This window comes from Agelaius phoeniceus, chromosome 2 (genome assembly GCF_051311805.1).
Source record: "Agelaius phoeniceus isolate bAgePho1 chromosome 2, bAgePho1.hap1, whole genome shotgun sequence".
NCBI lineage: Eukaryota > Metazoa > Chordata > Aves > Passeriformes > Icteridae > Agelaius > Agelaius phoeniceus.
Window position 1 is genome coordinate 106,276,418 of NC_135266.1, and position 15,066 is coordinate 106,291,483.

The window sequence follows — 15,066 nt, forward strand, 5'->3', positions numbered from 1 at the left end:
TGCTTCAGCACTTTGTGTTGTTTTTGGTTTTTTCCCCATTTTTTCTCTCTTTATATCCCTTCCCTCCCCATGCTGCTGCCACAGAACTTGGACAGATACCCTGTTTCCTACTAAATGCCAAGGCGCCCATCATTGGCACATTGAGCCCACCTGCATTGCTTGAGGCTTTCTCCTCCTCGTGGGTGGGTGGGTGGGTGTGCGTGGGGAAGAGGCTGTGTCAGCTGGATGCTGCCTGGCACAGGGACAAGCACAAAGGGAACAGCCGGTGCAAGGAGGCCCCGGTGTGGGTCAGCACCATAAGCCAGGTCACCAGGATGGGTGGGCTGGAGCCAGGCAGATGTGATGCTCTGCATGGGGCCTAGTTGCTCCAACACCATCCCTTCTCCTTTTTACATGTTTAGACCTTTATTTTGGTTGTTTGTTTTTGGTTGGTTGGTTGGTTTTTTTTTTTAAATTACTATTATTTTTGCCACAGTAGATAAAGCCACGTTCATCCAGTGCTTATCTCCGCTGTTCTCTCCAGACACAGCATGGACGTGATGGGGGAGCCATGCCCTGGTGAGGGGAGTACACACATCTGTCTGTCCCTTGTCACCTCTTTGATCATGTCCCATAGGGCCAAGAGGACAAGGGGACAGAGAAGGTATGATGACCCAGCTAAGGGGAAGGAAGCAGCTAAGATTCATAAATGCTCATGGTCAAAAGGAATGTACAAAGTCAGAGGGTTTCCAAATAATCAGAAAGTTTTATTAGTAAATTACACACTTGGTCTTAATCTCATTCTACGCTCACAGTGCAGGAACTACAACAAGGATGTTTTTCCAATGCCGCCCCACAGTTGTTTATTACCAGCAGCCCTGGCTAGACTCAAAAGCCAGGATTATCTGTGTTTGAGACATACTCGTTAGGTCCGGTGCTCTGGGAACTGGATGCTCAGTGTGTCCCGGTGGCAGGCAGCGCTGCCCCCTGCAGTCCGCCCTGTGTGCCGGGTCCCGCCCCCGCTCCTCCCCCGCTCCGCCGGTGCCCAATGGGCCGCGGGAGGGCCGGGCTGGCGCGGCCTTCGAATAACAGCGGCCCGGCCCAGGACCGGAGCCCGGCTAGAGCTGGAGCCTCGGCAACCAAGCAGGAGATGAAGACGGACACGATTCCCCGGACACGGTACGGGTAAAGCTGACACGAGGCGGCCCCGCTGGTTCCCTCGGCGGATCCCCTTCCCTAAGGGCGGGCGTGTGGTTCTTCTTTTCCCGGGGCTTGGCAGAGTCGGAGCATTCGCCAGCGGCATTTGGCGGCCGCGTTCCTTGCGAGTTCCTTTGCTATCCCTAGCGCCGGTTTGAAAGAACCTTCTCCTTGTGCCCTTCCTGTGCCGTGCTCGGGGCAGCCCCATCCTGCGGCCCTGAGCCTCCTCAGGCAGCCCAGGCGCTGCGGAGATGACTTCCGAGAGTCTCCGGAACAGCAGCGAGGGGTGAGCGTCCCTTCCCCGCCCGACTCCTCCCTGATCTAGCTGGTGACCCGAAGGGTCCGGTTCTCGTTCAACCTGTGGCCGTGGGGTGTGTGCGTATAGGGGGTAGATTTTCAGGGGTCAGCTGGATGTGACTCCAGTCAGGTTAGAGAGAGATGGAGCATCGGGGGCCGTTCTCTGCCGAGTCCCGGCTTCCCAGAGCTGCGCTGGGGCTGGGAACGGGTCTGTGCAGGCCCCACTGGCATTATTGTGTCACTCGGCCTGGGCAGGGTGACGGCAGTGAGCGCGTCCAGGCTCGGACGATTCCCTCCCCCCCGCCGTGGCGAGGTGCCGGAGGTTTCTGTGCCGTGCGCCTTTAACGAGCGCGGCCCCGCCGCGGTGACGTGGGGTGGCGCAGGGCCAGGAAGGGGAACCGCCGCCTGCCAGCCCCGCCGAAGAGAAGCTCAACAACTTTTCTTTTGTGCGTGGCCGCTGGCTCCCCGGCCCTTCCCGGCTTGCCGCGCTCATGGCGGGCTAACCCCAGCTCCGCCGCCTCGCCGCGGCGTACGGCTCCCTGGGCTCGCCAACACCCAGCGCTCGGGTCGGTGGCTGCTCTCCCCCACTGCCCCGCGCCTGCTGCGGGCCCGTCCGTGCCGGGGGCTGCCGTGGCTCGCTCACCCCGCCCGGGTGCTTCCCGCAGCCGGACCCTGGCCCAGAACAGCCCGGGGCCCACGGGCTTTGCGTCCCCCGGCGCGTTGGCCCGTCGGGAGCTCCGGAGCGCGGGCTTGCGTAACGCCGTGTTGTGACCGGAGCGGCGCAGGGAAGGAGGGGAAGGACAGTGCCGCCACCTCCGGAGCTCGTTCCCCGGTCCCCGCCGCCCCCCTGCTGCTGCTCTCGGCGGGGATGCAGCTGGAAGGCGCTCACGGCCGCTGGCGGGCTCCCGACCGCTTCCCGCCTGCCATCACGAATGGCACGTCCTCACGGAGGGCCATGGAGTTGTCTCAGGCGCTCAGGGTGGCCCGTGTCACCAGTGACAGGCCAGGCTGGGACCGCGGCAGCAGCGGGTAGCCCTGCCTGCCCGTCCAGATCTCACACCAGGCGCCAGTGTGTTCGCAGACTGGTTCTGGTAAAACCCAGCTCGACGCTGGTGGGACACGGTTTTCACCCAGGATCCAAGTGCAATACCGGCTGAGGAGCCCTCTTCATATCTGGGTGACTTTTTGGCTCCCAGCGGTCCCCTCCTCTGGAAGACTGCCAGGGTGGCACCGGGGGCAGCCAGCGTGGAGGCAAAGGTCGCTGTGAAGGGGACCTGGCAGTGATCCCAGATCCCGTCAGGGCAGCTCATCCCTGCTCCCACCCAGTGCAGCTGTGGGCTCCCTGTGCCCCCAGCAGGTGGTTCTTTCACTACAGCAGTGGAAGGGGAGTTGGCAGAGCTTCAACGGCTTGGCCACTGCCTTGCTGGGCAAGAAATGTTAGTGACATTTGGAGGTGAGGGAGGGAGGAAGGCACAGCAGGAGAATGAGGAGCCTGAGCAGCAGTTTTCCAGTGACCCCTTGTCAGGATTCTAATCTGTGGGAGTGGAGCTGGCTGCTGCTTATCATTGCTCCCCACTCTGAGCCTGTGGGGAAGCAGGAGGATGCTGGCTGCTCCTGCACAGCTGGCCAGATGCAGGGACACATCCTTCCTTGATGGGCACAAATGCCTGGTGCTGGGCCTAAGGCATTTAGTAACATAGTTACTGTACTTTATCTTTTTTGTTGTTTTTAGGTGTGGGCAGGGACCTGATAGTCTGGCCATGATGTCTCTTCAGGGCGCAAGAGTTGCTGCTCTCCTTGATTAGGAAAGTTCCCCCTCCTGTGCCAGAGCTCACCCACTGCATGGGTGCTGCTGCCAGCACTGGCAGCTTCGAGGCTCAATGCTGGGGCTTGTCACAGGAGGGATTGTGGCTGGGGCAGGTCCTAGGGTAGCCAAGTTCCTACTGTTCCTGGGCAGGTGGGTGTTTGCAGGAGAAGCCTTGCTCACCCTTCCTGTTGAGCAACCAGAAATGCTGGAATGGCTTGGGCTCGTCATGGAAGCTGCCTGGGAGATGGAGCTGAGCCTGAAGCAGGCAGCAGCTGTACTGCAAAGGGGTTATTGGTTCTGTCTCACAAAGCACTGCTGTGCCCGAGTGAAAACTCATAGAATGGTTTGGGTTAGAAGGGACTTTTAAGCTCATTCAACTGGAGTGCTCTGCTATGGACAGGGAGACCTCCCACTGTACCAGCTTGCTCCAAGCCACATCCAGCCTAGCTTTGAACACTTCAAGGGACAGGGCAGCCATGGCTTCTGTGGGCAACCCTCACAGGGAAGAATTTCTTCCCAATATCCCATCTAACCCTGCTCTCTGCTAGTGGGAAGCCATTTCCTCTTGTCCTGTCACTCCAGGCCTTTGTCCAAAGTCCCTTTCCTGCTCTTTTGAACCCCCTTTAGGCACTGGCAGGGGCTCTAAGGTCTCCCTGGAGCCTTCTTTTCTCCAGGCTGAACACCCCCAGGTGTCTCAGCCTCTCCAGAGAAGAGGGGCTCCAGCAGTGTGATAAATGGGACCCATGCCAGACTCACAGATGTGGAGCTGTGGGGATCATGTTCATCTGTTCCCTGGGAAGGGGTGGTTTAAAGGGGTGGATTTACTTTCACCCCTAGACCAGTCTTGCTGTCCCCTGCCAGGACTGGAGGTGGTGAGTGGCACAGCACAGTGTTGTCTTGGTTTCTGCCTTCTGACTGTCCCACCCCATTTCTAGGTGAACAGCACAAAGGTTTGTCCTGATCCCCTCAATGATCTGTCCCAGCTCCAGGACTGTAGTGTCTTCATCAGAATTATCCACAAAATGTGAGTATGGGGAGCTGTGTACACATTTCAGACCACACAGCTGGGTCTGTGCTGTCCCTGGAGCCAAGGCCTCAGCCCCCAGGAGCTAAGAGGCTCCTGTCTTGGGCAGGGTGGGAGTGGGGGTCTTGGGGTATTTATTCCTCCTCTGGCCTATGAGATACTGAGATCTGCATCTCCTCTATGGCACTGCACAGCTGAGGTCTGCCTGCAGAGCTGTTGGGTCCCTCAGAGCTGCCCAGGGAATGTTTTGGTCAGAGTTCCTGTCGTTTGAGACTTGTTTTCACATCTGGCACTTAACATCTGGGTTCACTCCTGGCATTGTAGAAAAGACCTGAGTGCTGCTGCCAGTGGCACAAGGGTTCCTGCAGCTGCATAGGTGATTATCCATTTCTCTTGATGCTGCTCTGGTGAGGGAACACCCAGCAAGTTTAGTCCTGAGTGGCAGCCTTGGGATCCTGAGGAAGCCTTGTATCTGGAAAGCAGTGTAAGGAATGGCAGTTTCTGCCTCATGAGGTGCTGCAGCCTGGGGATGTCAGGCTGCTGCTGAGTGTAGTGGGGTCAGGATGGAGCCTGTGTGCTCTGCCCTGGGACCTGAGGTGGCTGGGCAGGGGTGGGAGGAATGACTCCTTCAGGAATTGTATTTGTTCCCTGGGAGCAAGGGGCAACTAAAATCGGCAGGCCATAATGGACATCAGAGGTGGGACAAAGCCTGGTGGCTAAGGAGCTGACAAAAACAAATTGAGAGGGCGTGAGGCTGCCATGCATTGTTTTCAAACCCCTGCGGTGGGAGGCTCACTGGGAGCCTGTCTGCTGTAATTACCTCCTGCACAGGGTAAGGAGAGCCTGCCTGGAGCAGGGATCTGCCTGCAGTGGGTGGGGAGGAAGGAGCTGCCTGCACCACAGATATATTTAGTCAGACCTGGTTAATCTCCTGGGTCTGTGCTCCAGCTGGGATTAGTAGGGATCCTGGTGGCACATGCTCTCTAAAGAGGCCTGGCCATTGCTTGATAAAGTGGGGTGGCAGCAGGGCAGCTGCCACAGCAGCTGGCTGATCTGAGAGCTCCTGGTGGCACAAGGGGAAGTCTATGAGGAGGAGCAAATCCTCGTGGCAGCTCCTGTCTCAGGCCAGGTTCCTGTTTTTGGCACCTTGGGAGTAAGAGACAGTACTGAAGCAGTGCTGGTCAAGCATGATTGGTGTGGGTTTTGGGCGTGCCATTTCTGAGCATCTCTTGGGTTTAATAACCTTTGTGGGTCTCCTCCAACTCAGGATATTCCATGAACTGGTGGCTGCTCAGGAAGAGTGTAGTCACAAATAAGTGCAAGAGGAAGCTTCAGCCTTCCCAAAATCCAGCAAGAAAAGCCTGAGGCTGCATGCACGGACTGGCCCCTGTGGTGCTTCCCGGCCAGTGGGGCCACCACGAGCTCCCTGTGCTGTGCTGGATGCTGGGGCTGGCAGGCAGAATAGGAAGCAGTGCCAGGGGGGTGTTTGCTGCCTGGCTCCAGCTGGGGGATTCCAGGAGATTCCGCTCCATGTGGTTGGTCCTGGCTCTGCTGGCCCTGGTGTGGGGGCAGAAGGCAAAGCAGCGCCCCAGAGGCAGCCCTGGCTCAGCAAATCCTGCTGCACAAACCTCAGCGTTGGTCTAATCCCTCCAGAAGGAGTTAATGCACACCTTGCACTCTTCCAGCCACGGGAGCAAGGAGGGGGAGTCTGTGCTGGAGCAGCCGCTGCCAGAGAGGATCTCCTTCATCCATGGTTTCCTGCAGAGTAAGACCCTCCGCTGGTGCTGGGGAAAGCAACTGCCCCTGCTCGGTGCCCCTGACCTCTGAGAGAGGCTGGTCTGCTGTCTGCAGCTTCCCTCTCCACAAAGTGACCCCCTCACCCCACATCAGCATCTTTGTGAGGTGCCAGCAGCTTTCCTGCAGCAGCCTGTGGAAGGGGAAACTTCCAGATGGAAATCCTTGCCAGAGTCTGGGTTCAGAGCAAAGGAGGTCCTGGGTGTGAAGGGCAGGGTGCCAGTGGCTGCTCTGGTGATGCTGCCTGAAGCAGTTTTCCTAGCTGGAAAAGTTCTTCAAATCCTGGTGGAAAAACCTTTACCTGAGCAGAAATCCTGGGAGGGGAAATGGGAAGTATCTCATACTCTTGCTCAGCCTTTCCTCAAGGGAAGACACCATATCCCACCTCATATACCCCCTCCAGAGATGGAACTCTCCGTTTGTGCTGATGTTGAAGGCAAGACTGGGATTTAGATTGGGCTCCCAAGGAGAGGAATGAAAGTCGGTCAGAGTTAATTGCCAAGGCTGACCACTGGGATCTCAGCTCTGGAGCCCATCCTTCCCCATGTCCCTTCTCCCTGGGGATGCATTACAGTGCCCTCCTGGCCATGAGTGCCACCTCAGGGGAGGCAGTGTGCCCAGTGGCTCCCGTATGACTGGGAATTCTGCTTTATGTTGCAGAGCACTGCAGGTACAATTCACTGCAGAGACTCGTGGACAGGAGAGAGGCCAGGACAAAGTGACTGATATTGAAGAAGGCAACCACTGGACTGCTATGGACAGAGGGGGAGACGATGATTGTTTTGTTTCTGAGGAAGAATCAGATTCATCAGTCTCAAGCCCAGCAGACTCAAATTGGGAAAGAGTCCTATCTTCCCCCGATTCAGAACACCTCTGCCCAAGTCAGGAGATCCTCCAAAAAAGGCTCAACAATTCTCCATAATGGACTGGGCAGCAGTAAGACACAAAGCAATAAAAGAAAAAGATTTTGATCTAGCTAAAGAACTGCTCTTAGCCAAGGCGGTTAGAGAAGATGCTAATCCAAGATGGGAACCATTGAATTATGATGATATTAAAGATTTGACACAAGTGGTAAGGGAAAATGGATTAGGCTCACCATATTCAAGCAATTGCTGAAAGGAATATATTGTAAGGTAGGTTTAACACCCTATGGCTGTCACTCTATCTCCTCCATAATATTGACAGAATCACAATGCATCTTATGGGACCTGAAGTGGAGAAATTCTTGAATAGATTACTTGAAATTTATGCTGGATTGACACTGGCAGATTGAGCAGGAGACCCTCCACGTGACAGGTCTGAAGATCAAGCAGCTTACCTGCCTAGAGTAATGATATCAAAAACACTGCTTGCAAAGCCCTGCTGCTGACTCAAATGGTGGGGAATCCAGGAGGGACTTTCACAGAAATAAGACAGGGGCCAGTAGAGCCCTATTCAGCATTTATTGACACAAGCTCTAGAGAGACAGTGTGAAGATGATGTGGCTCATCCCTTCGGCTTCACAACTTTGCTTATGCAAACACCAGTGAAGGATGCAAAAAGGTTATCTGAAGCTTGACCGATCCCAAACCTGCCTTGCCCCAAATGATAGGGGCTTGCAGTAAAAATGGCAGCCCTCAGCACATAGTGACCATTCTAGCAAGTACTCTGGGAGAGAGACTTGGAAAAGCTTTTACAAATCAGACAGAAGTGAGGGCTGAGAAACTTGCAAAAACCCTCAATGCCCTCACCTTGACATTTCAGCAGAACAATAAGGCCTTGCAAAATGAGACTTCCAAAAGATTATGCCATCGATGTGGAAAGCCTGGACAGAAAGAATTTTCCAGAGCCAGCAGGAGGCACAAACCCACCTCGCCATAGTGGCATTCCAGCAGCCAGGGAGCTTTCAAGGGGCCAGATGTGTGAATTGCTCAGGCCAAATCCTATTCACCAGATTGTCAACCACCTGCCAAGTGACCCCAAACTGCTGTCCCCAGGGGCACAATGTGAACTGGCAACTTCCAAATTACTTTCTACATGATTGCCATGCTGTGGTATCCACAGGTGTGACAGGAACATCACAAAAGAGACAGGATTTTCTGATTACAGGCAAAGAAAGAAACCACATTTTGGGACTGGTAGTTTTCTCATCTATTGTTTCAGTGAATTGCAATGAAGAATTAACAGTTCTAGTACAAGCATGGGGTCCCCCTGCTTGTCATTCCAGCAAAAACTCCAACAGCCACAGCTATTGCTTTGCCAGGCAGAATAGTAGAGTAACTCACAGAATGCCAACAGATACCACCTGAGAGCTCAAGTTTAGCACCAAACATCTTTTGGGTACAACATATAGATTGCAACTGACCAAAATTGACCTGCAGTTTAATGCACAACAACAAAACAATCATAATTACAGGTCTTCTGGACGCCGGTGCAGATGTTACAGTGATTTATATGTTCTGGATGAAGAACTGCACTTTAGTGACACCTTCAGACCCTCTCACAAGTATCAGGAGAGCCACTGTATGTCTACAAAGTAGATGCATGATTGCATTTAAAGGATCTGAAGGGAAGACAGCAACTATTTGTCCCTTCATTGTGGAGAAACCCATCACAATATGGGGAAGAGAGCTGCTGTCCCAATGGGGAGCAACACTGGAAGTGGATTTTTGATCTGTTGGCATTCTGTGAGTTATTCTAAGGCAAGATTGACCTGGATAACCACCCTGATACCTGCCCCAGAGAACAGGGATGTTGCCCCAGAAACTAGGGATGCTGCCACACAGCCTGACCTTGTCCCAGAGACTAGGGAGGCTGTCCTAGAGCCTGACACTGCTCGGCAGCCCACCTCAGAAATAAGCCACCCAGGTTGGGTGGGAGTTCTGGCAGAGGAAATCCATGAGATGGGCTAGATGCTGAAGGAGTACATCTCCCCAGCTGGTGGAAAACTCTTCCCCCCCTGCCTGGAAGAGGGGGAGCCTGATGGTGCAGCTGCTGAGCCCACAGATGTTACAACCATCCAGGTTCCAGCTGAGCTGCAAGGGCAGTCACAGCCAGTAGCAGTTGCCCCTGTAGAATCAAGGAAGTCTAAGATGACATCAAAGCACCCAGATAATAAGCGTAAGAAACGAGGGCCCTTACAACCCACAGAGGATTCAGAGGTTGAGATCACCACCAGCACCCAGTCCCTGCCATATGAAGGCCTCCATAATCTGTACAAAGACATTGCCACTCGGGTGGAGAAGCTACCTGTGAAAGTTTGCCATGTAGTTGCCCATGTCCCCAAGTTCACTGAAACAATAAGCAGGTCAACCAGGCTGCAAAGATAGGGGTGTCAAAGAAAGACTTAGATTGGCAACATAAGGGGGAGTTGTTCCTAGCTCGATGGGCCCATGATGCCTCAGGCCATCAGGACAGGAATGCCACCTATAAGCAGGCATGAGAGTGAGGGGTGGATTTAACCATGGACAGTGTTTCTCAGGTTATCCATGACTGTGAGACATGTGCTGCCATCAAATAGGCCAAGAGGGTGAAGCCCCTATGGTATGGTGGGCAGTGGTCCAAATGTAAGTATGGGGAGGCCTGGCAGATTCACAGAACCACTGGGTTGGAAGAGACCTTAAAAATCATCGAGTCCAACCCATGCCCAAACACCTCAACTAAACCACAGCACTGAGTGCCACATCCAGTCTTTTCTTAAACACCTCCAGGGATGGTGACTCCACCACCTCCTTTGCCAGGCCATTCCAGTACTTTATCACTATTTCTGTGAAAAACGTTTTCCTAATAGCCAACCTATATTTGCCTTGATGCAGCTTGAGACTGTGTTCTCTGGTTCTGCCAGTAGCTGCCTGGTGAAAGGGACCAACCTCCACCTCACTACAAACACCATTCAGGAAGTTGTAGAGAGTGGTTGGTGGGCCAGTGGATGCTTGGCCAATTCCAAAAGAAATTGATAAAGCCATGCAAGGTACATTAACAGGATCATCCATATGAGATCTTTGGTTCTCAGTAGATGTGTGGGATTGGTGGGTTCCTCACCTTCCCAAGGCATCTCTGGAACCTCAAGAATTGGAGATCTTTGGCTCTGTAAAAATGGCCTCTTGTGCCATATTTGATTATACAGGGAAAAATGAAGCTTTAGTTAAAGATATTTCTCCTTATCACGCTACATATAAAATCAGACCTTTTGGCGTATTCATACTTCTTTAGCTCAGTCTGCATGTAATGATATCTCTTTTCAATGTTTTTCATTTGTGGAGATAGAGTTTGGCCTGCTATCCCAGCACACATCATAGGTGGACCATGTAGCATCAGGAAACTTTGCTAACACCCAGTGGTAAAATGTCTATGAAACAGAGGTAAAAGACCTATCAATCAATATAAGCCAGACTACAAAGATGATTTTTGAACCTTGGAGTTTTGGAAAAAGGTTCCCAGCATCTCTTTTTTAGATGCTTTAGTGCCACTCTTAGCTCAGCAGTGGCACTAAAGCAATTAGGTGGACTAGGGTATTGGCTGAGTAAGGAGTTCAATTCTACCTCCCTTGCACTGAGTGATATGCTAACAGGTGTCAGCAGTATTAGACATGCAACTTGGCAAAACAGGGCTGCAATTGATTTTCTCTTATTAGCACATGGACATGGATGCAAAGATTTGAAGGAATGTTTTGTATTAATCTATTTGATCACTCAGAGTCTATCCACAAAAGCATACAACAGCTCAAGGAAGGTGTATCAAAGATTAGAGCTGATGAAGGAACTTGGTTAGATGGCCTGTTTGATAGATGGAGAGTAACATCATGGGTGAAAAAGCTTTTAAAAATGGGTCTATACATTTTAGTCATCATAATAGTTGTGCTAGTCATGGTGCCTTGTGTGCTCCAGTGCTTTCTCTTTGAAGACCCAAGGCTCACTCATAACTGGACAGAAAGGCAAGTGCTGGACTCTGGCTTTTCCTCCTGTTTGTGCTGCCAAAGCTGCCCAGCCACAAAGGCAGCTGCACAACCCAGATGTGCTCAGCTACAAAACAGTGCCCTTAAACTCCAAGAGTAGGGCTACTACCTGAGACCTGCTGGCTCTTCCTACTCAGCAGTGCCTCAGCCTTTCCCTGGAGGAGTGGAGCACGTGGGATGCTGACAGTCTCATGGGAGCAGGCCATTCTCCAGTTTTTGTCCAAGTCCAGAAGCCTTCAGTCAGCAGTGACAGAACTCCTTGGAAGTTCTGCTCTCTGGACAAACCAGGAGCCTCCAGGTGCAGCACCTTTTGAAGTGGGCTGCCTTGTGCTGGTGCAGTGCTTTCCCAGCCAGCTGAGCCCAGCAAAGGCATCCCCACTGCCCCATCTCCCCTCCCTCAGCACCAGGGTGTTCTGGCTCTCCACTGCAACCCCTGAACCAGCCCTGGACTTTTCCAGACCCTTCTGGGAGCTGATCCTTGAAGAGGCACAAACCCAGCTGCAGCCTTTGCTGGCTCTGACTGGCTCACAAAGGAGCACCCACAGCTGGGCAGGGATGAAGGTCAGGCAGGACAGTGATGTGTGGGTGTGTTGGTGCAGCTGGTTGGCATGAGGGAGGCTGAGGAGGTTTGTGCTGCCAGCTCACACCCTTGCCCACCCTTTGAGGAAATAAGAACCATAACCTCATTCATACTGAAGCACATTGTAACCAGAGGGTCAGAGTGCTCTCACTGGCTTTGTGCCTTCCCAAGTTTCTCCATATCCCTTTCCTTATACAGCCTCCTCTGCTTTTGCAGGTGGGCAGGCACAGGTCCCTGTGTACTGTGTTTTGCTGGTTTATTTTCACCCAAATCAGTTCCCTGAGCTGATTCACACTGTGGTCTGAGAAATGGTTGAGTTGGTGTGTTTCACAGGCCATGGCAGGGCTGGTCCTGGGAATTTACACTGCTGGGCAGAGGGAGAGCCCCTGCTCCAGGCAATGCCCAGCTCCAGTATCACACTCCACCCTTCCTGTGTGGGAATTGGTTGTAGAGCAGCTGCAAAAGAGCCAAACTGCATCCACAGACACAGCCAGGCACTCAGTTTAAAGGTTTAAAATCAGAACCACAGAATCATTTCAGATGGAAAAGACCTTTGAGATCATCTAGTCCAACCATTAACCCAACATTGCCAAGCACATCACTAAATCATGACCCTCAGTGCCACATATATACAACTTTTAAATACCTCCAGAGATAGTGACTCCACCAATTCCCTGGGCAGTCTGTTCTGATGCCTTTCAAAAAGAAATTTTCCCTGATGTACAATCCAGACTTTCCCTTGCGCAGCCTCAGGCCATCTTCTCTTGTCCCATCACTTATTACCTGGGAGAGGAGCCTGACCCCACCAGGCTGCACGCTCCTTTCAGGCAGTTGTAGAGAGTGATGATGTCCCCCCCTGAGCCTCCTTCAGATCAAACACCCTCAGCTCCCCCTCATCACACTTGTGCTCCAGACCCTTCCCCAGCTCCATTGCCCTTCCCTGGACACACTCCAGCCCCTCAATGTCCTTCTTGCAGTGACGAGCCCAAACTGAGCACAGGATTGAGGTGTGACCTTAGCACAGGAGCACAATCCCTGCCCTGGTCCTGCTGCCACACCACTGCTGATCCAGGCCAGGTGCCACTGGCTTTCTTGGCCACCTGGGCACTGCTGGCTCATGTTCAGTCACTGCTGACCAGCACCCCCAGGGCAGCTTTGCAGCCATTCTGCCCCAGCCTGTAGCACTGCCGTGACCTGTTGTCATTGTAATGCAAGAGTTCTATTGGCATTATATTACAAGGGTTCCATATTGGCAGAGTTTTGTACTTCCTTGATGTTTCTTGTAGGCAGCTCCTCTAGGCTCTGACTCTTCCTTGTCCTCACAGCAGCCAACTGACTCTGGTTCCCCTCAACCAACCAATCCACTCTTTTATAACACTCTTCTTATTGCCTACAGCTGTGGCCTGTTAAAATCAGGCCTGCTCCTGCTCTTTAATAATGAACCCAGCTGCAACTCTTTAGGGGGCAAGATTACTTTCTATACTACCTTTATTTACTTATGTTCTATCCCCCGACATATATATATTTCTGAGTGTTGGTTCAGTTTTGCAACTTTTCTCAGTTTACAAAGTACTTATCTTCAAAATCTTTTATACTCATATTTAGCAAACATTAATAGCTGCAATTGATATATTTTACCAATCAATAAACACATTATACCAAATAAATGAACTATTTTTTCCCGTTCTTACAGTTGCTTTAGCAAATTCTCTCCTTCTTCTTTCAGTTTTGTTGCTTTTCCTCTTTCAGTTCTCTACCCAGATCACCATGGGATTACATTTCTTAATGTTTAAGTCTTCTTTCCTGAATCACCACAGGATCACAGGCTGGTCAATACCTAAGTCCTTTTTCCAAATCACTGCAGGGTCATATAGTTTAGTATTCGAGTCCATTTTTCCCAAATCCACAGGGTCTTATAGTTTAGTATTCGAGTCCTTTTTCCTGAATCATGTTGGGGTCACCATTGGTTACCATAGTGCAAGAGTTCTATTGGCATTACACTCCAAGGGTTCCATATTGGCAGAGTTTTGTACCTCCTTGATGTTTCATGCAGGCAGCTCCTCTAGACACTGACTCTTCCTTCTATAATGCTTCTATAATTTGCTGCTGATTTCTCACAGCAGCCAACTGACTCCAGTTCCCCCTCAACCAACCAATCCACTCTTTTATAACACTCTTCTTATTGGCTACAGGTGTGGCCTGTTAAAGTCAGGCCTGCTCCTAATCTTTAATAATTAACCCAGGTGAAACTCTTGAGGGGCAAGATTACTTTCTATACTACCTTTATTTACTTATGTTCTATCCCCCTACAATAACTTGAGGGCAGGACCCAGCACTTGGCCTTGTTGAGCCTCAGCCCATCAGTCCAGCCTGTCCAAAGCTTTATTTTATCATCATTAACTCTGAATGATGAAGGTGGCTAAGAGGAGAGTTTCACGTATTACCAAAGAGCACAATGTCTTGCAGGGTCAAATCCTTTATTCTTTATGGCAACTTTTCACCTTTCCTTTCAAGCACATTCTCAAACTCTAGCAACTCTAAAATCTCACTTGGAGCTGATAAATTTTTAATATGATGAGCTCTGACTGCGCCTGGTCAAGCAAGTGTTGCAGAAATGTGTCTGTCCTTATTGGTCCTGGAACACCACAGGATTCTCAGCAAGCAGCTAGTGCAATGATCACAAATAAAGACCTCACTCTGGAGTGAAAATTAAGGTAGAATAAATTTAAGAGGTCCATTTCTGTTAAAATAAATTTTTGAAAGCTGCATTGGAATACGTCTACTACCACAATGGTTTTTTTGAGCACACAAATAAACTAGAGCCTGCTTCTGTACTAGGATACATTCCTAGCCAGAACCACCAAAGTCTGAAACCTTGTCTATATGAATCCCAAGCCAACATGAATAGCTTAGCTTTTCTAGGACTTCACAAAAGTTTTAGGCTGTGTTTTTATTTATTTAATCACACACACACAAAATAAAAGCCTGGAACATGGCATTAAAGACAATCTAAAATTAAGTTGGCTTGACATAACATGCCAGAATAAACCACGTGACCTGTGGTATGGTCTTTTTCTCCAGGGCTTCTTGCTCTTCATGTCTACACACAATTAGATTGTGTGGAGTTTGGCCATGTGTCTGGCTCACTTAGAGGGTATGTGTTGCTTTGGTGGCTATTTAACATGCTGTTTGATCTCTTTCCAAAAAAAAAATAAAAGAAAAGAAAAAATATGTAGAGAGTACACTGAGACATTTCAATGAGGAGCATTTAAGACACTAAGAAATTCCTAGGTCAGGCATTCCTAGGACTAGATGGTTTCTGGAAGAGAGCAGAGCCAGCTGCAATTATTCTACCTGCAGTGAGAACTGCTTCTTCACAGGCCTGAACGTGCCTGTTCCCCAGCAGTCCCTGAAGTTTTAGTGTGGGAAGGAGTGGTGTGGCCCTGTAAAGTGAA

General features: G+C 51.2%; 1 long non-coding RNA gene across 1 annotated transcript; it reads left to right on the top strand.

Annotated features, from left to right (window-relative positions):
- The first annotated feature begins 821 nt into the window (after nt 1–821).
- Nucleotides 822–9,832, top strand: LOC143693406 (uncharacterized). Its single transcript, XR_013181055.1, has 4 exons — nt 822–1,158; nt 4,216–4,304; nt 5,990–6,069; nt 6,759–9,832. It is a non-coding gene; the product is annotated as an uncharacterized LOC143693406 (long non-coding RNA).
- Nucleotides 9,833–15,066: the final 5,234 nt, after the last annotated feature.